Here is a 24,610-nt window from a genome sequence, read left to right on the forward strand (position 1 = left end):
CTTGTGCTGTTTCTCTCAGTGCTGTGTGACCAGGGCAGAGATGAAAGGAAAGATGAGGCTGAGTCCTTCACAGAGTTGTCATTCTGTTCCTGAAGACATCTCCAACACCCATGTCCTTTCCTGGCAGGGATGAACTCAGGGACGTACAACAGGTTGTCAGCATGTGTGGGAGCAGCTGTTTCCCAAAATATCCCCAAACTAAAACACTCACGCTTTAGCTGCCTTGGCACTTGACTTGTCAAGATGAAATCATCCAAGGAGATTATTCAGGCTCCTCACAGGAAGGGGGAAATAAACCTCTCCAGTTGCAAAAGGGAAGCTAAGGGAATCACCCTCCCACAAAGAAGTATCTCACAGCATAAAGGGTGGGATGGAAGGAAATGAGGTCACCACAGACTTTCCATACTGTCTTGAGCCCTGGCTCAGAGCACTGGTTGTTTTACCAGTAGCAAAGTCACAAATTGGTGTCAGGATCACACTTACCTGGGGAGTGATTTGCCAGGTCCAGCATTTTGCTCTGAGTAGTGCTTGAATATGAAACAGCGGGGACATAAGCCAGTCAGGAGCCAGACTCAGTCAGAGATCATAAGAACTCAGCAGAAAAGAGATAATATCACTGCAGAAAAAAAGCTTCCAATTCAGTAGGAATTGAACAGTGACCAGTACTACAGAATCACAGAATCACCAAGGTTGGAAGAAATGTCCAAGCTTATCTGTCCAATGATCAATCTGGCACTACCATTTATCATCCCAAGCCATATTCAGATGCCAGAAGTGCCACATCCAGATGCCACCTGAACACTTACAGAGAAAGTAGCACCACCACCTGCCTGGGCAATCTATTCCAACACCTAACTACCTTCAATAAAAAAAAAAATTCTAGTATCTAATCTGAACCTCCTAAGATGCAACTTTAAGAGCATTTCCTCCTGCCCTTTCACTTGAGACCTGGCAGAAGAGACTGACAGCCTTGCTGAAACCTCTTTCAGATAGCTGTAGAGAGCAGTAAAGTCCCCCCTCAGCCTCCTCCAGGATAAACATTCTCTGGTCCCTCAGCTGCTCCTCATGAAACATATTCCCTAGATTCTTTACCATCTTTGTTGCCCTTCTCTGGACATACTGCAGGACCTCAATGTCCTTCTCAAAGTTCAGGGCCCCGAACAGGAGGCAGACTTGAGGTGTGGCCTCACCAGTGCTGGGTACAGGGGACAATCAGCTCTGCTCCTGCTGGCCACACTACTGCTGGTACAGACCAGGATGCCACTGGCCCTCTTGGTGCCCTGGGCACACTGCTGGCTCAAGCCCAGGACCTGTTCAGGCAATTCACCCTGTTGAACATCGTACCATGGCCTTGGCACAAAGATCCAGCCTGTCCAGATCCCTCTGCAGAGCCTTCCTGCCCTCTGGCAGAGCAACACTCCCACACACCTTGATGTCACCTGCAAACTGACTGAGGGGGCACCCAATCCCCTCATCCAGATCATCAGTAAAGATATTAGACAGGACTGTTCCCAGTACTGAGCCCTGGGGAGCAGCAGAAGTGACCAGCCCCACCAGGATTTAGCTCCATTCACCGCCACTCTCTGGGCCTGGACTTCCAGCCAGAGTTCCACCCAGGGAAGAGTGCACCCATCCAAGCCATGAATGGATGGTTTCTCTGGGAGAAAGCTGGAGGAGGCAGTGCCAAAGACTTTGCTGAATTCCACACAGAGAGCATACACAATCTTTCCCTCATCCACTAAGGAGGTCCCTTTGTCATAGAAGGAGACCAGGTTGGTCAAGCAGGACCTGCCTTTCCTAAATCCCATGAGCCCACTTCTCAAGCTTGTCCATGTCCCTCCAGATGGCATTCCATCTTTTAGGATTTTCAACATTATTCAGCTTGGTGCCACCTGCAAATTTGCTGAGGATGTACACTATTCCTTTGTCTGTGCTGTTAGTGATATTAAATAGTGCTGGTACTGGGATGGATCCCTGAGGGACATTATATGAGGCCAGATCTCTGCAGGTGTACCTTCCAAGGCTACAAAACAAGGCACACAAGGGCATTTCACAGATCATCAAAATCAATCCAGCTATCATGGGAAAGCACACTACTGAATCCTTTTGTCATTTTACAGAAGGGAAATGAGCCTTATGTCATCTTTCACCATTTTTCACTGACAAACTAAAAATCACAAGACAGTGCAGAGATAACAGAGTAGCTTGGCTGAAGGCCTACATCACAGTCAAAACTATCAGAGTCTGGAATTATGAGATCATGTGTCAAAATTTGGGCTTAAAAGAAACTACCCTTTTACTTCTTACTTTCCTCTGCCATCACAAAAACTGACTCCTTTGTTCAATCAGCAAAAAGCACTCTTTAAAACACACAGATAATTAGAATCAGGAGGTTAGGCTGGGTTTATGTCATGGATAACCACTTCAGCTTTGAGTCCCAATCTCTATCAGCTTAATGTGCTTGTGAAATCGCAGCCAATGTTTTATCTCATACAATAAAAGTCTGTACAAGAAAGACAAAAAAGACAGAATTAGAGTATCTACAACAGCTAGATTTTAGAACATCAATTCACTTCCACAAAATCAAGTGCCAATTTCACACAACTCCAAGATCAAAGCTGTGTGAGGAAGCACAGAGCTGAACAAGGCTATCACAAAGGCAGTGAATGTCCTCTAAATAACTACTTAGATCATCACCAAAATTCCCAATCTGCTGTGTTCAACTTATTCAAACTCTACCTTCACATGTAAAGTGAGAGCAAGGGATCATACAACAAAGGTTTTGATAAACTCTTTCTTGGACTTCATAAATTTTGATAACTCTTCAGTCATGCAAACTACATGCAGCACTTCTAACCATGCATCCTTAGCCTCTACAGGTAAGTTTACCCTAGTTCATAAATGAGTTATGAAATGACTTTTCAACACACTGCTTTTTAGCTTTATCAGATAGTCTATGCTAAAGAAAGATATCTTTTTCTTCTCCATTTTGTCATGGCAGTTTTCATTAAATAATTTAATTCTATTGTAGCACTGTGTTCTGAGTATCCCTTGCTTGTTGGAAATTTTCTCTTTAATGCAGGGAAATATAGGTAGTTTTATTGAAATCGTTGTTTCTGACTTTCCTGTAGGATTTAAATATCTGTGAGTAGTGGTTTCATTACACTGCCCTTAGCCAGGAGAATATATGAGGAGAAATAATATCTTTAGCTTGACCACAAGCTAAAAGGAAAGGGAAGGTTTTGGGACAAATCCATCTTCACATTACAATAGTCATTTCAGGAGATAGACCACAACAGAGACAAGAAAGAGAGAGACAGAGAGGGAAAAGGTAAGAGGAGAAAGAGAATAGAAAATGAGGGGTCAAAGAGTCTGTGATATGCTGACAGGATGATAGAAACACAGGTTAGAAAAAGTGAAAAAGTGAAGAGAGAAAATCAAGCTGTGAAGGAAGAGAAAAGAAGATAGCAGACAGAGAGATCAAGGCTGGGAGAGAGGATGAGACAAAAAATTGATACACCACAGCAAATACTTTGATATTCCCTTTCCATCAAGTAATGTCATCTCTGTAATTTGCCCACATTCCTTCACAAATGCCCAAGAGTTTATTTGTTATTCTAATTATTTCTCTATATTTCAGCAATTTTCTACAAGAAATTTTGTGTAAACCTATTAAAGTTCAACCTATTTTTTTCCATAAATACTCCTGATAAGCCTTCAAACTCTATTTGTGGAGATTTATTTTTACTCCTATATGCAATGATCTATTTATAGATTGCTTTCTTTTCAGAGATCAAGCATGCGTATCATCTGAAATTCTCATAAACTCCATTCAGTCTATTACTCTTACAAACACTATTTCAGTCACCTGAGAAAAAAAATCAAATATTCCTACTGGGCCTTCAGGACTGACCAAAGAAGGCTGTGAATATCTGCAGTGAATCAAGATGAAGTACAGAAAGTACATGCCAAAATAATGAGGTTTTCATTATCACTTCACAGATAATTCATAAACTAGAGTGGGGGGAGGGAATAAGTTTACTTTATTATATAGATTTTACACTATAAATAGTTAATTACTCATATCTGGAAAATACAGTTCTGGCAGAGAGATATGACAGGCACATATTAAAGAGTGTTAGAAGGAATATCAGCACCCTCTATGGAGCATAGCAAATAATTCAGAGTAAATATTATAGTGGATGAAATTTATTTTATTTTTCTGTTTGCAAATTGCTTTGAACAGCTTATAGGTAATTACAGTTAAAGTCATGTTCTGCCCATCTAGCCCAGTAATAGTGATGGCTTTTTAGGTCTGAGATTTTTCTTCTTTTTTCCACAGTAAACAGAGATATTGAGGAATTTGTTTTGGGGTCTGGGTTTTTTCAAAATATAATCGTATGATTTTTAAAGCTATTTTAGACTGTAAAACCATATATTCAATAAATATTTTAATCTGCCAGGGTTACTAACCTGAAGCATGGCAAGAGTGACCACAGACCTATGAGGCAAGGGTCAAGAGCTGTGTTTGTAAACAGACTTGCCAGCCTAGTAAGGAGTGCTTTAAACCCCCAAAGCTTCACCATCAAAGACTCCTAATACCACTGGATGACTTTAACCTCCTTGATGTGTGCTTAAACAGCAACACTGCTGGTGGTAAAAAACCACAATATATGCAACATGTGCTGAAGGCAACTTCTGATACATGTGGCTAATGACCTGATGGAGAAAAAATGCCCTGCTCAACCTTCAACTTCCAAACAACGTTAAACAAATTACATTTGAGGAGTTTGAGGGCATTCTTAGGCTGCAGCATACAAGGTCCTAAGAGGAATGAACAAGATAAAGAGAAGAAACACAATCCTGGACATGAGAAAAATAGAATTTGACCTGTTCAGGGACCTGCTTGGAAGAATCCCAAAGGAAGTTGCCCTGGAGGTTAAAGGAGCTTGGGAGAAGTGTTTGAGAATTTTTCCCAGGAAAGCCTTTGGCCAAAAGCACCTTCCAGCATCTCAGCTCTTTCTCTTCCTCCTTCTGGTATTCAAACAGAAGAGGTAGGGATGGAAGGGACCACAGTGAGACATCTGGTCAGACCTCCCTGCTCAAGGCTCAAGCAGGGTCATCCAAGAGGACATTGCACAAGATTTCATGCAGACAGTTCTTGATTATTTCCAGGGAGGGAGACTCCACAGCCCCTCTGGGAAGCCTAGTCCAGTGCATTGTCACCTGCACAGTAAGGATCTCCTTCTCATGTTCAAGTGGAACTTCCCGTGCATCAGTTTCTGCCTGTTGCCTCTTGTCCTATTCCTTGGCACCTCTCAGAAGAGCCTGGCTCCACCCTCATGGCACCCTCCCTTCAGACACTGGTAGACATTGATGAGATTGTCTCTCAGTCTTCTTTTCTGGAGGCTGAACAGGCCCAACTCTCTCAGCCTTTCCACCAGAGCAGAGATGCTTCAGCCCCTTAATCATCTCTGTTTCCTCGGCTGGATCTACTCCAGAAGTTTCATGTCTCTCTTGTACTCAGGAGCCCAAAATTGGGCACAGACTGAAGATGAATATTTATTGTGCTTAAGATCTGTCTGATGTCTCTATGTAGAAATACAAGATGAACAAATATGATTCTCCTTATGATTTAAGTGAAAACAAGAACAAAGAAACAAGTTTGCCTGTTGCCTCTCTACACCAGTAAGTGATAAACCATTTATTGTTCCTTGTAATATAAAACCAGAAGAAACTGTCATCTAAAGACCATTTAAGCCTGAGGCAGGAGGCAGCCTGGGGGGCAGCAACAAAATATTTTTAGATAGCGAGTTTCAGCAGCTGGGGTGTTGAATATATCGCCAGTATGCCACCAGCTTCATCAGTGTTAAAAGTACCCATTCCAGCTTCCTCTCAAGCAGTGAGAAACTCCTCTCTATGGATGACTAGGAATAAGAGGAATTGTGACCAAAGAAGAAGATACCTATGCAACATGTACAAGCCAGATGGACATACTGGAAAGAGTCAAAAAAAGGTCCATTAAGGTAATTTAGAAATTGTGTCATGCGTCATGTGAGGGAAGTCTGAACAAGCTGGGACTGTTCAGCCTGGAGAAGAGACGCTTTGAGGATGTTATCAATGTGAGTAAATACCTCAAGAGAGGACTACAGATGACAGAGCAAAGCTCTATTCAGTGATGCTGATAGGACAAAAGACAATGGACACAATTTAAAATATATTACATTCTACTACACACGAGAGCATATTTTTCAGCTGTGAGGTGGCTCAACCACAGGGACAGGTTGTCGAGAAAATTTGGAATCTCAGGACCTGAAGCTCTTCAAAATCTCACTGGACACAGTCCTGGAAAACCTGCTTCAACTGGCATTGCTTAGGCAGAGGTGTTGGAGTGGAAGTGATGTGCAAAAGTTCCTTGAAAAGGTGTAGACTAGGGAAACTGCACAGAATCTGCCAGCTTAGACCGTAATTTTGTAGACAACAATTTGCTTGTACATAACAATTTTCCCAAAGTGAAAAGGAAAAGGGATAAAATCTACTGATGATCAGACGATTTGTAGTTAAATACTTGCCTGCTAATGCAAGGATAAGTTGGTCTCTGAACAGTATAGTGTACCTCCTGTCTTTCTCAAGGTTTGCCAAAATATTCTGGGCAGCTCTGTGGTACATTGCTCCAAATTGCCACCATTTAAATCTTTTGCTTCTTTCTGGGGATTATAAACTGTGTACAGGCACTCTAGGGTAGTCACTTCCTTTGCACACATCCTGTTGCTAGATCTGACCTTTCATCTTCCAGAAACGTTTTGTTCTCATATAGCCTACAGCAGGCACTTGATTCCACACTTCCCAGGTGACCAAAGAAATTTGTTGTTCACATTTCTTCTTCAATAGCTGAGAGAGGTGACAAGGAGCTGAAGGAGTCTGCTGAGCTTGTGAGTGTCATGTTACTGCATCCTGTATTTAATGTACCTGTAAATGTACCAAGGGCAGGAAGGAAAGCAGATGAAGGTGGAATTCGCCTGGGAAGTATTTTCCAAATTTATTTAATGGCCACCGGTGTCACTGCTACTCTGCCAGAGATGATTGCCTGCACAGTAACCATAATCGGTAATTCTAGTTTTGAAATTCAGCTGTGCTCATGTTGTCTCTGCTAAAGAGAACAAGAAACAGGCAATTCAGGGACTTCTGCACCTGCTGCAAGCAGATACTGCAGCATATCAGCATGCAAAACACAGTCCCCACACAATGATAAGGACAGAAACATTTGTTAGAAAAGCATCCACTCACTTTTTATAATATTTTTACCATCAGATTAAAATAACATGCCTTTATATAGCAAATAGAATAAATTATTCAAGAATCAGACCATTCTTTTTAAAACAAGCATTTTGTTATAGCTTATTGCAAACTACTGTGGTTCTGTTATATTTTAGAAAGTTTGTTACATCTTTTCTCTGCCTCAGTGGAATACACTTCTTTATTTAACCAAGCAGCGTTTGCTCTTCTTTTACTAAGCCTCTTTTGTTTTCTCACCCAAAGTATGCCCCTATTTTATTTTTTAACTGTTGCAAAAACATTAATGTGTGTGTAGCATTACTTACTTTACATTTTGATTGCTAAGCTGTTGAATATAAGAAAAGATGCATGGCAAACACAGCACAATCATCAAAAAATCTACAGGTCTCATTATTGCTATGGCAACTACACATTTAACCTAAGGTCCAAAATTGAAACTTCCCAGCCAAGAAAACAAGTTAAAAGGATCCCATCCCTGGCTTTTCTGCAGTTCTCCAGAGAGTTCCATCAATTTCTGTGAATTCCATCTATTCTGTGAATAGATTAACAATGGTCACTCAGGTTCGCACAGCACATTCCCTCAGTCTTCACATCTGTGTCCATGAGCTAAAAATAATAAGTATTATTGGTCTGTTTTCCAGTATTTCATGATGTGCAGAATAAACATCTGTTAACAATCCTGTTAAAGCATTACTAGTAGCATTACTCTCTTTTGCAAGGCAACAACCTAGTTTATTAATTGGGTTCAAGGCATGCCACAAGTATCAACTGAGGCAACTAAACAACTAAAAAATCTTTTTGTAGGGTTTCAGAGTTTGGCCTCAGAGTACAGTCAGGACTAAATATCAGCATCACATTTATTTCAACTATGTCATAGTATCGAATTAGTTAGAGTTTCAAGACTGGGATGAATCATGGTAAAATGACCAAAAGCACATGGACCTTCTGCTTTTCCTGGAATGCCTTTCCATGCCCTGTCATCACATAGTAGAAATATGTTTTCAGGCAGACTTATTGCATTGATTTTTTTGGTAACATATGAGGGAGGAGTAAGACTACACCAGGCAGAAGCATTACAATAAATGCCAGTTCCACTTAGGTCAACCCCTGTGTTTTCTCCTTTTGAATCATTAGCATAATTAAGGTAAAAATATACAGGAGCATTTATAGAGCCTGGTACATCTAGCTCTTGAGGCTGCAGTGAGAGAGCAGGGAAGTTACTTTTCTCATGCCTCTATCAGTATTGCCAGGTATCATCCCACAGACTGGCCAGCATTAGACTGCCCTGATCCCAAACACCACGATGATCTACCCTTACCTGGAGTACAATCACTGGAACTGTATAATTTGTTCTGTTTGTCCTCCAACAAAGGAATGCCAGCCAGACATGATTGAAATGGATCACTAGGACTGGTCATGGATATACAAAGGGTAGATTGGTTAATTGCTGTGGCTAATGTGAGCTAAAAAATTGGTCTTTGGTTGTGGGAACCATGCCCCATTCAACATCCTCAAAAATTCACTGAGAATGACAAAAAAGGCTTCATATGTTTGGACTTAACCCATAGTAGCTGATTACCAAACTAAAATTGTGATGCCTTCAAGTCTTCATCCCTTCTACAATAGGTTTGATGTTCTTTGCAGGTAGCCAATGAGCTCCTGTGGATAGAGAAACACAACCAAAACCTCACCCCCTTGTTAGCAAAAGCACAGGGCCTAGCCATTGTCTGCTCTGCAAGTCTTTAGCATCATGGGAACACCTTTTTTCACTTGCTGTTTTGTTATCAAATCTGGAAATATTTAAGGAATTTAAAACAAATGTTTCTTTGTCCAATTGTTTCTGAGATGTTAGACTAAGGGGATCCCTCCTTTTGTCTTTAAGAAGTGTGTTCTTTAAAATGGCATGTGTTCATTCCACAGCAGCTTGACCTGCTGAGGAATGAGGTACACCAGATAAGTGATGTCACCCCAACAATGAAAAAAGGTTTTCATTAATTGTGAAACATATGCTGCACCATTATCAGTTTTCACTACTTTACGGACTTTCAAAGTAGCAACAGTTCACATGTGCTAATGGCATCTCTTCCCTTTTTCTCCTTATGAGTGGAGGCAACAAAAATTTGGAATATGTGTCAACTGATACATGCACATATTTTAAGGTGCTAAAAGAGGAAATGTGTGTAACATCCATCTGTCAAATTTCATTGGCACTTAATTTTTTTTTCATTTGTACTTATTGTAGTAGGTAAAGGTGTTAAGCCAAACAATCAGGGCAAGAATGAACAATTTGTTTAGCTTGAAAAAAAAATAAAGATTAAATTGTTTACTTAAAGTTTTTGCATTCTGGTGATAAACGTCATGTGACAACTTTGTTTGTGTAATTTGATTCAGAATTGTTGCCATCATTGTCAGAGCATCAGCAGCCACAGGTTTTAATTCCTTTGCTCTTTCTTTGGGCACTGCTTCCTCACATGACCTTCCTCTCCACAGTCAAAGAATTTAATTGCTGCCCAAGCCACTTGTAGCTGTTGAGCCAAAGCAGCTGCCAACAGATCTGCTCTGTATTGTTCTGTACCAATATGTGCACAGGTCTTGATAAAGTCAGTTATTGTAAATATCAGGTTTGTTTCTGATTGGTCCAATTGCCTTTTGACAGTCAGTATTAGCATTTTCATAGGCTAAGGATTTCAATAAAGCTTCTGCTGTAGCTTGTAATTCAACTTGCCTGTTCACAGCTGTTTGCAAACAAGCAATAAAAGTGATGTAATGCTCTCAGAGTCCTTGCCTTATGGTGAAAAGCCCAGGCTCAGTCTTATTAACATCTGGCACTCTTCTCAGAGCTTTCAAAATGAGCCCCCTCACTTGCTTAAATGTTTCTGGGGGCATTCTTATTTGATCCCTTATAGATGCCTGAGCTCCCATCCCTGCCAGGGGATCTCTTGTTATTTCAGCATTATGAGTGTTCATATTTGTCAGTGCCTGTTCTTAATATACATTTTGGTATTCAGACCAGTCAATTGAATACTGTCCTGGTGTCATAAGAAATCTAAATAAAGCTTTCCAATTAGCAGGTATCATTATACAGCTTTCTGCAATAGATTCTGCAAGTCCCATCATATAGGAAGATTGGAGACCTTTTTCACTTATAGACTTCTTTAACTCCTGAGCCATATCATAAGAAATTTCATTACAAGGATGCTTGTTGTGATAAATTGAGCAGTTCAACATCCCCTTGATCGATCACTTGTTTTTCACAAGTATCTCAAAGGTGGCTCAGAGAACAGCAAAGCTTCATTATCAGTCCCACAGGACAGAGGTTTAATTGCTGTTTTAGCAGTTTTGTGTCACTAGATGGTGGTGCAGCCATAGCTTTCATTGCCTGTGGTTTTACAGTAGCTTCAAATTATAGTCTTTCATTTATGGAATCACCCTCTGGTTCCTCCTCATTAATTCCCTCCTTCATTTGCAAAACTACTGGATCATGACACAAAAGTGGTGATGTTGACTCGGAAGAAGTATCTGCTGACAGATGTACTGTGGGCCGATCAATTTCATCCAAATCATGAAAAGATTGTAGTGCAAAATAAACAATTTGCCATGTAATAAATTTATCAGGATTAACCTCATGGTTCTCTGATTGATGAGTCTTTAAAGAATTACCCACTTGCTTCCAGTTTTCAAGGTTATACAATTCCTTTACTTCATACCACAGACAGTTAGCCTTCACCACATAAAAAATTGCATAAGCTTTCTTTCTTGAATTCTATACGCTTGCTCCCTTGTGATACATAATAAACAGTTTTTATGAATGCTTTCTAATTTAATTATGTTATTCCACATCCTATATATATAAATATATATATTAGATAGATAGATAGATACATAGATAGATACATACATACATAGATAGATAATAGAAAGATAAATAGATCAGAGTTTTGTTTGTTTGCTTGCTTGCTTGCTTATTTGGGTTTTTTGTTTATTTTTCCCCAACTGCTCTCAAGGCTGACCTGCAATCATTCCTTAGCACACAGCAAGAAGGACATCCTCAACAATTCTTGAAATTCACCCTTCAGTTTGGTTGGGAATACACTGGTTCAGTTGTAAATGCACCACAGGTCCAGAATAGTCCTAGAGAATTCAGATCCCTGTTAAGACAGTGCCATTTTGCAGCATATTGCAGCACAAAGCACAATTCTCAGACAGTGATAGGCCAGAAATATTTATTGTAAGGCATACACTTTTAATAATATTTCTACCATCAGCTTAAAATAACATGCCTCTAGACAGCCAATAGAATAAATTATTCAAGCATCAGACCATTTCTTTCAGAAGTTTTTGTTGTAGTTTATTGCAAATTACTGAGTTTCTATCTGTTACATTTTAGAAACTTTGTGACATCTCTTCCCTGGCTTCTTTTCTTTAACCAAGCAGTCTTTGTTCTTCTTTTACTAAGCCTCCTTTGTTTTCTTGCCCTACAAGATAAAAGGGCTGTGACCACTTGATGAGAAGTGAAGGTGAACTGGAAAGGAATAAGGCCTTCCAAGGAAAGAGAGCTGCTTATGATATAGGAATGGGCTGGAGGGATTCCCAGAGACCACTGGATCTCAAAGTGGGGTAAATGTTAACCTTAGTTTAGAGAATGGGGGTTCAAGCAGGTGATCAGCAGATAAGCTGGAAATCCAGACACAGTTTAGGAGGCTGCAGCCTCGCTGTCAGCATTGCTCAGTGCCGTGTGTGTGCTTGCACTTCCCATCACAGCACGGGCTGTGCCATCCTCACCCAGACAAGCTGCAGCCGTGCTCTTCCTGAGGCTGGCCTCTTCCTCACAGGGACACAAGCTGCATCTCCTCAAGCCCGGATCCAGCCACTGTACCAGCCTGTCTAGGCCACGGAGAAAAAGGTCCAATTGCTGCCCAGAGTCCTGCCATTTCAAGTGACTCTTGCTGAAGGTGTCACAAGGTGCACCTGATACTGTCAATCCACCATTCCTTGCCCATGACCTACCATCTTCTTTCAATAGATCCTTCTTTAACTGTAAAACATCCTCTCCTTATGTCAAGTATGATAACAAGGGCTCCCAGAATCCTTCCATATTCTTGGGAATGAATGGGTTGCAACATTTTAGAGATGCCTGTCACTCAAAGAACAACACTCTGACAAAATAAGCATAATGGTATGCAGTGCAGCATCTTTGCAATCATAATTTTATTTGTACCAAGCAGATTTCAAAATGGCACTCAGTTAGTGTTGATGGTAGAATTAGCCTCTGTGGTGAATGACCACAAGCCTGAACACAAGCTGTTTCTGGATTCTGTTATGTGAGAAGCTAAAGGTGACTGACACTGGCACGTAGAGGGAATCCTCTTTTTCTGACAACAGTTTAGTTCCACAGCTGTAAACCTTATTTTGTAGACCAAAAACCATGGGAGATCAGAGGTGACTACTATGCTAAATAACAAAGCATAAGGAGGCAGAAGAACCCAAAATATAAGACTGACATTCCTAATGAAACAACATTTAGAACCAAATTGTCACCTAATAGGAGCCAGTCTAGATTCAATTTCCCAAGTTTGGATCAGCTCAGCCTTTCACTCCAGAGCTTTATTTACCTACAGCCTCTGTCAGTATATGTTTGTCTTGTATAACTGAAGTACCTTGCTAAAACCTAGAGCTTTGACAAGTATTTCCATTAGAAATAGAAGGGATGTGGGGGGGAAGGTAACTCAATTTCCAAAGGAGACACAAAGAATACATGGAATAAGAAATGGGAGTATTAACCAAAATCACTCACATCAGCCAGGCCCTAAATCACATCTCTCTGTTCCTCCTTGCTTCACTGCCCCTCACCCTTATATACCTCCCAAGCCAGGACTCCATGCACAGCTCTACCTTTCCCAGAAACTGCCTGGGCTGTGGGTGAGAATGTGTCCCTGTCTAGGGTGGGTGACACTTTTGTTCCAGTTTTCTGACTCCATCAGAGAGTGTGGCTGTCAGAAAAGGGTGGTGACCAGAACTGCCTTGAAGCCCAGTCTAGCCATTACGTAGTTTGTTAAAGGCCATGGTCCAAGTAATGTTCAGGGCAGATCTTTGGGATGATGGAAGGATGAAGGTGTCCTGCCCAGACTCGCTTTTTCATACACCTCTTCTACAACAGCAGGAAACCCAAGGAAGGGGGTGGCTCTGAACTGGCCTGAGCTGTCTGATTTCTGTACCCACTTTGTCTTGGCATTTCCCCAGAGCTGGTGAAAGCTGAACCTGCCTGCTTCTCTTGGCTGCAGAAATGAGGATTACTTGCTTGCTCCTTCTGGTTGCAAGCCAAATGAGACATCCCCAGACTCAGTGTGTCAAGGGAGGATTCTAACTCACAGGAACAGAGTGAGTCTTACTTTTCCTTCACTGTCTGAAGTGCCTTACACCTCTCCCAGTGTCCCATAAGCTGCTCTGTCACACCCAGGAGTCTCTTCTCTACAATTTAAAAGTTCATCTACAGACATTTCCTGTGGCTCCCCACCCCAGTTCTCTAATCCTGGTGTTGTTTAATGTTCTCAAATAGCTTACATTCGAAGGGAAGAGAAACACTTTTCTCCAGCACAGAACTAAGATGCACACACAGAATCCCCTAAAACAGCAACATTCATCTGTCTGCAACTGGTTTCACAAATAATGTGAATTTTTAAGAAAATCTCAAGTCCAGTTTGGAGAACAACGCTGCTTTCTCAAAAAACATAAATAAATTAAAAAAAAAAAAAAAGCAAATAAACCAGATAAGATTTGTCACAGCTGGCAGAGAAGAGAAAGTTTCTGATCAGAACTAAGTGGGCTGAATGTCCTTTCTGAGCACTCCCCCTCAAGATTGTTTGAAAGGCTAAGGTGGGAGCTGGGCAGGAAGTCAGCTTCCCAAAACAAATAGAAATTTCAACTTTATCAAAACCAAAAAATATATTGACTCATAGCAACAAACAGAAAAGGACATTAGCAAATTTGCAAGCAAACTGTCCCATTTTGCTAGAACTACCCCTCAAAATACTTTAAGTTCAGAGAGGAGCAAAGGACTCCCTGAAAGTGCTCCCTCTTAACTCTAGTTGACACTACAGAAGTTTGCTGACAGCAACTCCCCAGAAGTCTAGCATTTCTCAGACCAAAACCTTGGCAAACTGATGAATCCCCTCAACTTTTAAGGTCTTTGACTCTGAACAAGTTCCATCAATCCCCCCCTGTCCCCATGGCATGTGTTTGTTTATGTGTCCATGATGATTATGTGACCCCAGATGAGTACCACTCCCTCTAAACCACACCCCAACATCAGAAAACCAGAGCAGCACCCAGGCACTTATGCAATTTCTTCATGCTTGCTAAACTGAAGTAGGCTTAGATCCCCTCTGACCACCACACCCCCACTGCCTTTCACCCAGAAAGAAACATTTTGTGAGCAGTAACCCCTATCTTTGGTGGTACCAGCAGGGTTAAAAAAGAGTGACACTGGATTCAGAGAGGGGCAGAGTAAGAAATGCCCTTGTTGGAAGCATCACTGTTTTTTCCTTTCTCCTTGTGTAGGAAAATTCAGATAGCATGCTGGCTTCCATAGGTCTGCTTCCCTATTTTTCACTCTCCTATTTTCATCAGATTAGGAGTGGTTGATGGTATTGATAATGCCTAGTATTTACACTAGGCTCTCATAGACCAGTTGAGCCAGTTCAATTACAATGACAGCACAGTGCATGTGATACTGCCATACTCTCTGCACACACCTCATGGTTTTATCTGTTACAAGGCACACACAAATTACTTGAGGCATTCTCTACAATATTGAGTACAACTGAATGCCACCTCTTGCCTTAAAAAAAACACCCCCAGATTTTAGTCACATTTCTCAAGCAAATCTGTAATAGCAAACAGAGTTGCCTGCTGAGTAGGAGAAATAAACTACAGGAAGCAAAAAAGGAATAAAGTATCACTGAAAATAAGACAAAGAAAAATAAAATCATTACCTACTTTTGAACATATTTTCTTTTTAAAATATCAGTATTTCATGGCACCAGTTTATAAAAAAAGTTTAGGCAACAAAGGAGAACAGGTGCTTTGAAAGAATCCCAATATTCTCTTCAAAAAGAGGAATAAGATAAAATCCAATGAAAGTTCAGGGATTTCACTCTCTTAGGACTCCTCAAAAGATTTCAGGTGGCACCTCCTAAGTAGGTTGAAATTGTCATATGACAAGATAACTGTCCATCAAAAAATGAAATGAGCCTTGTCTTTTTTCTGACTGGTCCATCTGGATAAAAGCTGATGTCCTGTCTACAGAGGTTAGCTTTTCTCTGGGTCTGTTCCAGATATTTTCCCTTGCAAATTCTGCCTTGATTTTTCATATTAGAAATATGGTGCTTTTTTGGAAAAAAGGAGGGAAAAAATACTTTTTAGCCCATACAAAACCAACTCAGTTTCTGTATCTGAAAATTATTTATGCATAAGAAGGTGCAGGCTGTCAGCCAACATTCCCTGATATTCACCAAAGAACATCAGCTGCAGGCTCCAAATCAATCCCCTTGCACAGCCTGAAGTCTGCTACCCATGTTGTGATGATATCTCTACTGGGTTTAATTTGATCTTCAACCTTTGGACTTTTGTAATCACTTGAAGAAGCCTGCAAGCTCCAGCTTCAACACATAGGTGTCAAACATCAGAAAAGCTCTGCTAGGGACAAGCGTGACCATCCAGGACTCATGGTTGTCAAGATCAGGCTCAAAAGATGACCCCAGTGCCACTTGAGAAGTACTGCCCAGGCTCTACCAGCATGACAGACCCATCAGGTTAGCATCACTGCCATCGCTGTCCAGCCTGCCTGCTTTCAGCTCAACAACATAATCAATGGCAGCCTCATTTTCTACATGAGTAGTTAGTTGGAAATATTATGCTGTGTGCTACTGCACGATATTGTGAATGGATTTCAAAAAAAAAAGGAAATATTTGATGCTATGAAAGCATAGAAAGAAGGGAAGAAAGGAAAATAAAGCTTTGCTTGAGTGTTTCTTTCCTTACTCAGAGGACTTAGCCTTCCAGGGTTTAAAAATTAATTCTCTGCTAAGTATGTCTTGCAACATGAGACAGTTGTTGCAACCTTGCTGTTATTCTAAGTGTTGTATGATGAAGTATTCCACTAGACCTTCATTTCTAGGGAAGCAGATGGATTTTCAGGTTACACTATATACTGACTCAGAGCTACAACAAAAAGAAAACCTTGGAAAATGCTTGATAATTCATATTTCATATTCATATATTCATCTCAAATTGAGATAAAAGATATCCAACTTGCTCTTATTTCTTCAACTTAATTTAGTGAAATAAACTGAGTCAAGTTTTTATTTTATTATTATTTTATATTTATTTTATTTATATTTATATTTATTTTATTATTATTATTTACTGGAAAAGTACAGCTTTTAGGATCAATTTTTATTTATATTTGGGTTTTTCTCAGATAAACTTTATTGAAACTATTCCAATTTAGTGGATCATTTTACCTCCTTTAAAATTTTATTTCCCAGAGGGTATTACTCCAATGAAAATGTTCTATGAAGTTGTGCTCTGTGGTCTGTCAGAAGAAAAAAAAGGCCACCAACAAAGGTATCTCATTTCCTACCTAGTGAAAACTTAGGCCACCAAACATACCAATTTGATTTAGCAAAATAATGGATTTCTTAAGGTGCATGTGATTATAGTGGCTTCAGATCCAATCTCAGTTATTCATAGTTATTGCATCCAGTAGAACAACAACAGATTTCTGTTACAAGCATTTTAAAAAATACATTGCAGCACTGGAGACACCAAAAAAATCTCATTTATGTTTCACTGGACTTGTCTGCAAATTTCTCACACACACCTTGCAAAACATTTTGGAGGGAATCCCACTTATCTTCCTGGGAACGGCCCATTCCCATTCCCTCTAAACTGAATTTAGGATGAATGAGGTTGTCACTGAAGAATGTAGTAGGAATGAAAGACTGAAGTAAATACCAAAGAGTCTAATCCTTCTTCTATAACACCACAAGTCTCTGCCTACCATCCCTACTATATCTGCACCAACATAGTACCCAGGGGATAATAACAGAGGAATTATAGGAATGAGACTCCAATTAGAGGAAGGGATTTCTCTCTCAACTGGGGTGAAAATGAATGAGAGAAAGTTGACACTATTGTCCAATTTCCCTGCAGATTAATAACAAGGTAATTTCATCTTTCTCTTCAGTGCTGGGAATGTGTCAGGGTTTGGTTGGTTTTTACCACAGTCAAACAGGAATGTCTGCCCCATATATAAAAAGGAGTGCTCTGTGCAGAGTTGCTTTGATTTGTGATTTATACAACCAACCTCTGAGGCACATTGAGTAGATAACTCAGACCATTCCAGGAGACTGATGTGGAGCCTCAAACACAGTTGTTACAGTTTGAAGACAGGATTCAATTAACTATACTGGCAAGTACTCTGGTTTTGCCTTAAGTCCCAACTAGTGCAGACACATTATCTGACTTCCTCCTTATTAATAAAAACATTAAGATTCTGGTCTTCAGAGTGGCAGAGAAAATCTTGAAAAATCAGGGTATACAAAAGACTCAAAAAAAAAAAAAAAAAAAAAAAAACAGTAAGAAGGTAAAATACATTGATTTAAGATTTTAAGTAAATGTCAGTAGCTTTTCAATGTAAAAAACTGAAAATACTTTTCAAAGCAAAGAATTTAACACTACTTCACAAAATAACTGATGCTTTCTGAACTCCTGGAGATTAGAGACACACAGGTTTGCTCAATTTCTTTAGTAAGCACTGAAAGTTAACTTCCACCAGGGAACTCTGTCACCTGACTATCAGTTTATAGATAAAGGTTTCTAGGCGAAATTTTGCTGTACCCTTTAAACAGAACATGATAATAAAGCACAGTTTAAATGTCCTTTTCAGAGTGTTTGAAAAGTTTTCCCTTTTCTGAACAACAGACTACAACAGACCTATTCACAAATTCTGAGCAATACAGTATTTCGTCGTACTTATTCTCTAATTAATACAGGTAGTGAATGTTCTTGAAGCATCTGAAACACAAACCAAAACACTAAAGGATCATAAAGTACACTGAAACTCCTGTGTTAAAATATCCCAGGCTTGTCAGAAGGTAAAAAACTCTCAAGACAAGATTCCTATTAGACTAGAAGAAATGGGAATTTGGCAGAATGCTGTTACTGACACAGTGCTTCAGTTTACAAAGGTGTGCTGTTCAGCCAGCACTTGCAGGACTGGCTTTGAGATTGTCACAAGGCTGCACATCTGCAGAATTTCCACTGTAGGAGCAAGAAGCACTGCTTGGAGGAATACCAAGGTGTTTGCTGTACTTTTTCTCAGATACAGCAATAACAGTGGACCTTTTTATGCCTTTGGCACTGCCTCCTCATGCTACTCATTCCTTCAATCCACCACACCATTCCTCCTCTGGAGCAACCACAATGAGCCGAGCCAACCTGGTCCACCTAAAAATAAAAAGCCCACCTATTTTCCCTCAAAAATTCTGGTTGCTAGATGTGAAATTGTAACAGTGCTTAGCCAGGATTTGACTACAGGAGGAGGAAGAAAAGTCCCATGGGGGTATCCTTGCCCTGTAATAATGCATCATTTTTCTGAACAGTCTCAACCACTGGAATTTCCTCTGACGTCCCACTGTCTCATTTGGTAGTTTATTCTGCTGAACAGCAAATCACATTAAATAACTGCAAAGGTTTGGTTGGGATAATTACACATGATTCTTTTCATTGTTGAGAGACAGCTTTTTATATCACATCAGCATCCCTGAATTTACAGAGACTAGAATATAGTTCAACAAGACACATTTAGATTTGCCATGTCAGGCAGGATTTTAGGAGCTGTTCCCAGAAGGACCTTGTGAATGTTTTCTTTAAGCCTCATCTGAAAAGTCAAATGAAACAAAAATATTTGACTGACTTTTCTTTTCCTTCCTGAGTAAAGAAAAAAAAAGTAGTTTGTTCAAATGGAAATCTATATGGTCTGCAAGAAAGGAGTTTTTGCTTTTCTCCCAAGGTGTTCCAAGAAAAAAAAAATATATCTTTTTCAGGATTCATTATTCTAGTTCAGCTGAATATTTAACTCACAAAAAAGGAAAGCCATGCTGTGCTTTTGACTTTACTTTATCCCTGGAGAAAACTCTTAATGGGCACTGGCTGGTCAGAAAGACAGAAATTTTTATTTGGTCTGTGAGATGTGTTGGTCAACAAAAAATGGGAACATCTATAAGATTGGCTGGTATATCAAAATAAAAATCTCTGTCGAGCTTTGAGGATGAGTAGTCATTTCACTATGAAATACTCCATTTCTAGTAAAGTTCACCAATCTCAGGACAACTGTGGCGGGTTTTATACAAGTCTGCAAGCTAAAAATAAATTTCTTGCTCTGGAATCAGGACTCCAACCTGCTAATTCCCCAAAATACTATGGGAACCTCAAAGGACCTGTAGTGAGAATACAAAGGACTACAGTGAGAGTGCAAATGTGAATAAATAGTCTGAATAAAAAAAATCTCATGAAATGGCAAATGGAAATATACAGGAATAGAAGAAAATAGACAAAAAGAGAAAATAGATGCACTGGAGCTTTAATGATATAGCCTCAGCCAGCTCTGAATACCTTACCAAGATGTGATTCAGCCAACGTGGCAAAAAAGAAACACTCAACATTTCTGCCTTTAGACAGGACATGGCAACCTGAATATTCTGTATCAGAGCCAGCCTGCTGATGCATATGACCCTTATCTCTGCTCTGCTTGGCATGAGAGAGGAGCTGCTGTCCTCCAAAGCCCAGCTCAGGTACAGGATGTGAGAGGGAACTGCTGCCTGCAGGCTGGCACAGCTGCATATCACAGGCCTGGCACTGCCTCATCTCTCTGTGCAGACAGGAAGGAGATGACAAAGATCCAGAAATTACAGTTAAACTTTTAACACAAATATTTGCACAGAAATAATGACTTATAAAGATCAGACAAGTCTGTCTGGCATAGAAAATTTTCATTAGTATCTTGAGAAAGATCTTTTAGTCTCCTTGTTTAAACCAGATGGTGTTATCAGAATTACTGTAGCACGTTTATTTTTAACTAAAGAAGTTCAATAATTGACTGCTCTAAGATGAAGGATAGCAAGTGGAAAGATTCCTACAGTCACAGTAGCCCCAATAGCTGAACACTGCTCAGAGGCAGGAATGAATGTGCAGAACATAACATTTGGAACCCTTTCACATTCTTTTTAAACAACTGACCATTGTCCATATGGTCTCCTGCCAATGTCCATATGTTATTTCATTCTCTCCTCTTCACATCTGGCCTATCCCCATGACAGTAGCACTAATACTGAATATGATTGCTGTCTGAGGTAGGAACAGGGCCCTGAATTTCCTGTCAGTACCCTGCACCACGGGACACCATCATCTTCATCTTCAGAAATACGAGACTAGTAAAACCCAGACTGTAAAACAAATATAGCTCTACACTTACAAATGGGATCAACTAATCAATACCAAAAAAAAAGTAGATATAAAGAAACATCTGAAAACATAAAGAAAAACAATTTTTTTGGAGGAGAAAACCATTTTTTGCCTTAATATATTAGTTTTAGCATGTGTTAAGGCTGCATGTGTCTCCACAGGCTTGGGTGCAGATTTTTCATTAATTACTCTGCTTTCTTAGAAGTGGCAGTTCCTGTTTGCAAATCTAATTTACTTGTTGTGGGAATGCAGGGCTTCCCTCTGGCTGCCCTGGCAGGTCTGGGACCCTGGCAGGGGTCAGGAACCCCCCTGGACAGAGCCCCAGAGACACTATCTGTGATCTCTGTCCATGGAAAGGAGTTTTAAATCTTACAGGATGAATTACAAGCTCTGAGTGTTTGATAAAAGTAATAATTAAGTGTGGCAAGGGTGAAAAAGTAAAATTTTAGGATTCTAGATGAGGGGTTCAACGGGGACAAGATGAAGGAAATTGGGTGTGTCTCATCCTTTTTCTCCTTCTTCATGCCCTCCATGTTTCACTGTGGTGTTGGCATTTTTCTGTTGGTTCAGGCTGGGGACACACTGTCCAACGTAGGTGACAGATATTGGCACGTTCTTGTAAATCCAGCCCAGGGAGTTTCTGGTATTTAATGTTTGTCACATCCCACTGAGGGCAGAGCCCCACACGCTGCCCTGCAGGACAGAGCTGGGCAGGGCAGCAGAACATGTTAGAGATAAACAGAATAAACAACCTTGAAACCATCACAGACCAATTATGACTTTTTCTTTGCAAATGGGGCTGACAGACAGAGACTTTCTACAATCTCAAAATCATCAATACCTCAGATCCCGACAACTTATGAGTGCTGAATTTATCACTTACATATACAGTTCCATCACTGCTTTGCTCATTAACTGTCCTGGAAAGAGAAGAAAGGCACTGAAGAAAGAATACCTAGCCCATAAGTTTAAAGCACACATTGCTTCACACTGAAGTGCCCTCCAAGTCTTGAACAAGTGTCACTGAAGTCTTTGTGTTATGCAATGCTTGCAGGTCGAGTTGGAACAAAATCTTGGACTGGCAGATGAAAGGAGCAGTGGTAAAATATTTGGGTTAGTTGTCTCTCAGTAGGCAGCCCCATAACAAGCTGCACCTCGCAGCATACTAGGCTGTGAGTCTCACCATTCTGTCAGTGAGCAGTTGTACACCTGGAGTGCATGATGTCTTTTCAATATCAGAAGGGCATACACCAGAGAACCAAAGGTCCAGCATATGGATTCCAATTTTGCCTTGAAGGTTAGCATTTGTTTCAGTCAGGACTGAAATATATGGGAAGGAAATGAGGATTAGTCACCCAGGGATGCAAAGAGAATACCAGGATCACAGAAATGCTAATCCCTGTCAGATTGACTTTAGGCTTTTTAAATTATTTTGAGTCTATTTAGGTCTTACCTTTCTCCTTACCTTCAGAGAAGATTTCTCAAATCCCAGGCCCAAGAGCTACTCATTCATTTTGACACTTTCTTAAAGTCCAAATTAAGATCAAGTACAATGGGACTGGCATTTAGACCTCTAGCACGGACAATACCACGCTTCTTGGCACCTGTCCTTAGAAGACAACTCACCTAACCCACCCCAGATGTCTCAAATGTGAAAGACTCAGCTTGATTCAGGTAAAGCTGCCTACAGCTTCCCTTGTATACCTGGCTTTCTGTCCATAATCTGTTCTCTGACTTTCTGAGGAGGCCATGCTTACCTTGATGGGTCATGATCCTCATGTTGGTTTCAAATGCTGTCCTCATTGCAGGGAGACCCAGTAGCTGTGTGAACTCTTCCAGGAAGACCAAACTGGCCTGCACTGATCTGTGTTCAGACATGTTGAGAAAGAGGTACCCAATGTAAAGAGGTCTTGGCTTTCTCTACTTCAAGTCATTTCTTTCTGGTCCCTTCCCTGATGCTGTAGATGAATTCTGAACACTTGTCTACAGCTCTCCTCAGTCCTTGCACACTTAGCTTTGCCTTGACTTCTTACATCCCAGCACAGTTTACTTGGCAAGACCTAAATAAAACATACCATGCAGCTTCAGAGAGACACCACACAAGTACCCCCACCCTGCTGATTTGCACCAGTTGTAGTTCACACTAGTTCAGAATATTTTGTTCTGACAGGGAAGTCCCCACCCTAAGTTATCAAACAGCAGTTTTCAGAGCAATCTTTTTTGCAAAAGACCATGGTAAAGTGCCCATGGCCTTCCTCACTGTCCCTCAGCTTAGCTGATTAAAAAAATAACTGAAGGACTCCCTTGCTCCTGCAACTGAAGGCATGCAGACTCCCAAGGTACAGCACAGGTCTTGATAGTCTGTTTAGGTCATAGGGTCCTCCCAGTCTCAGGAAATTTGCTTTCTAAAAAAAGAACAAAGCACAAATGAAATGAAGGAGAGCAATGGAATATGGAGAGAGAGGAGAGAGTCCCAGATACTTTATTTTTTTTTTCTTATTCACTAAAAAGACAATGGAAGATTTTGATGCCATGTATTTTAGATTTTCTTACTTTGATCTGCTCTCTCCTGAATGTTTGAGGTATGCTCTGTAAGCTGTTTTTGACTCATTCTTATCTGTGTTTTCAAGGTTTATGCCAGGTATAATACGCCACAGATTTTAGCTAAATACTGGCAATCTTGAGTTGTTTAGTTCTATGTATGCCATTCTCACATATGCGTTACATCTTTCCTTCCCTGACAGCAGATGTTTACCATGCAACTTATTCTTTGCTGCCCCTTCACTGAGAGAACTGAGTGCTCTTGAGATCTGAGGCTCAAACAAAGGCTCAAACAAAGACTCACACACTGGAAGCAAAAGCACAAACAGACATTTTTATTCCAAGCCATTAGACTGGCTGCAGAACACTCTGCAATAGTTTGCTAAGCAGAGTACTCCTGTGGGACTCCATGCTCCAGAGGGTGGAGTTGTGGCTTGGAGTAAGAAGTGTGCCTCTTTGTTAAAACAACTATGTGACCTAAAGGGAACAAGGAAGGAGAAAACATGCTGTTCACCACGCTCTGCCTCCTATTGTGCCATCCTGTGGAACCCCTGGAAGACTTCGGACATAAAAAAAGAGGCAAGAGTCTGCACAGGTGGTGCCAAATCCCAAAGTCTGGCCAGGCATCCTGCAGGTTTGCTAATACTTTCCCTACTTTCAGCCAGGGATGAAGTCAAGAATGATTGCACTCTTAGTTTCTCAACAGCCTCAGAAAGGATGTTTCAGGCATCACTCCCCTTCCAGGAAAAATTGGACATCACACTGTTGGCTTCTCAAACAGTGGTCCACATATCAGTGGAGAAAGGTGCTGGTTGAGTTAGACCCCAGTTGGTTAGATAATGAAGGGAAAGGGAGTTCTGAATCTTATCCCCTTCCAATGCATTTTCAAAATTCTCTGTGGTGTTTTCATACATTTTAAGTGCCAAAGTACCTTTAAAAACTGGCCTTCCTAAGTTAAAATCCACCAAGTCCTGCCTGCCAAAGGTGGTTTTCAGACTAGGCTGAGAAGAATCCAGCTAGGCCTTTTACAGTTTTCAGCACGTCTAACTTTCTTTATTGTACATAACTTCCTCAAAAAAAAAAAATCTATTTCAGCCTACAATATTGCAGTGTAATATCTCAGTGGCGATTTTCCTGATTTATGAAGAATTTCAGTTTGGCTTTTTGTGGGTAACTGATGTAGAACATTCAGAACAGAATATTTTCAAAAACCTTTCATATACCAGCAAGCCAATATACAGATAATTGC

The 24,610-nt window shown here is 40.5% G+C and overlaps 1 long non-coding RNA gene across 1 annotated transcript in view; it reads right to left on the bottom strand.

Moving 5' to 3' along the window:
- The window catches only part of LOC146763913 (uncharacterized), a 63,682-nt gene that overhangs the window by 33,824 nt on the left and 5,248 nt on the right, over window positions 1-24,610 (bottom strand). Inside the window, exon 1 of the long non-coding RNA XR_014951285.1 lies at window positions 1-24,610. This exon is cut by the window's right edge and continues 5,248 nt beyond it. This is a non-coding gene — a long non-coding RNA (uncharacterized LOC146763913).

This window comes from Lonchura striata, chromosome Z, assembly GCF_050655825.1.
Source record: "Lonchura striata isolate lonStrDom1 chromosome Z, ASM5065582v1, whole genome shotgun sequence".
In the NCBI taxonomy this organism is placed as follows: Eukaryota; Metazoa; Chordata; class Aves; order Passeriformes; family Estrildidae; genus Lonchura; species Lonchura striata.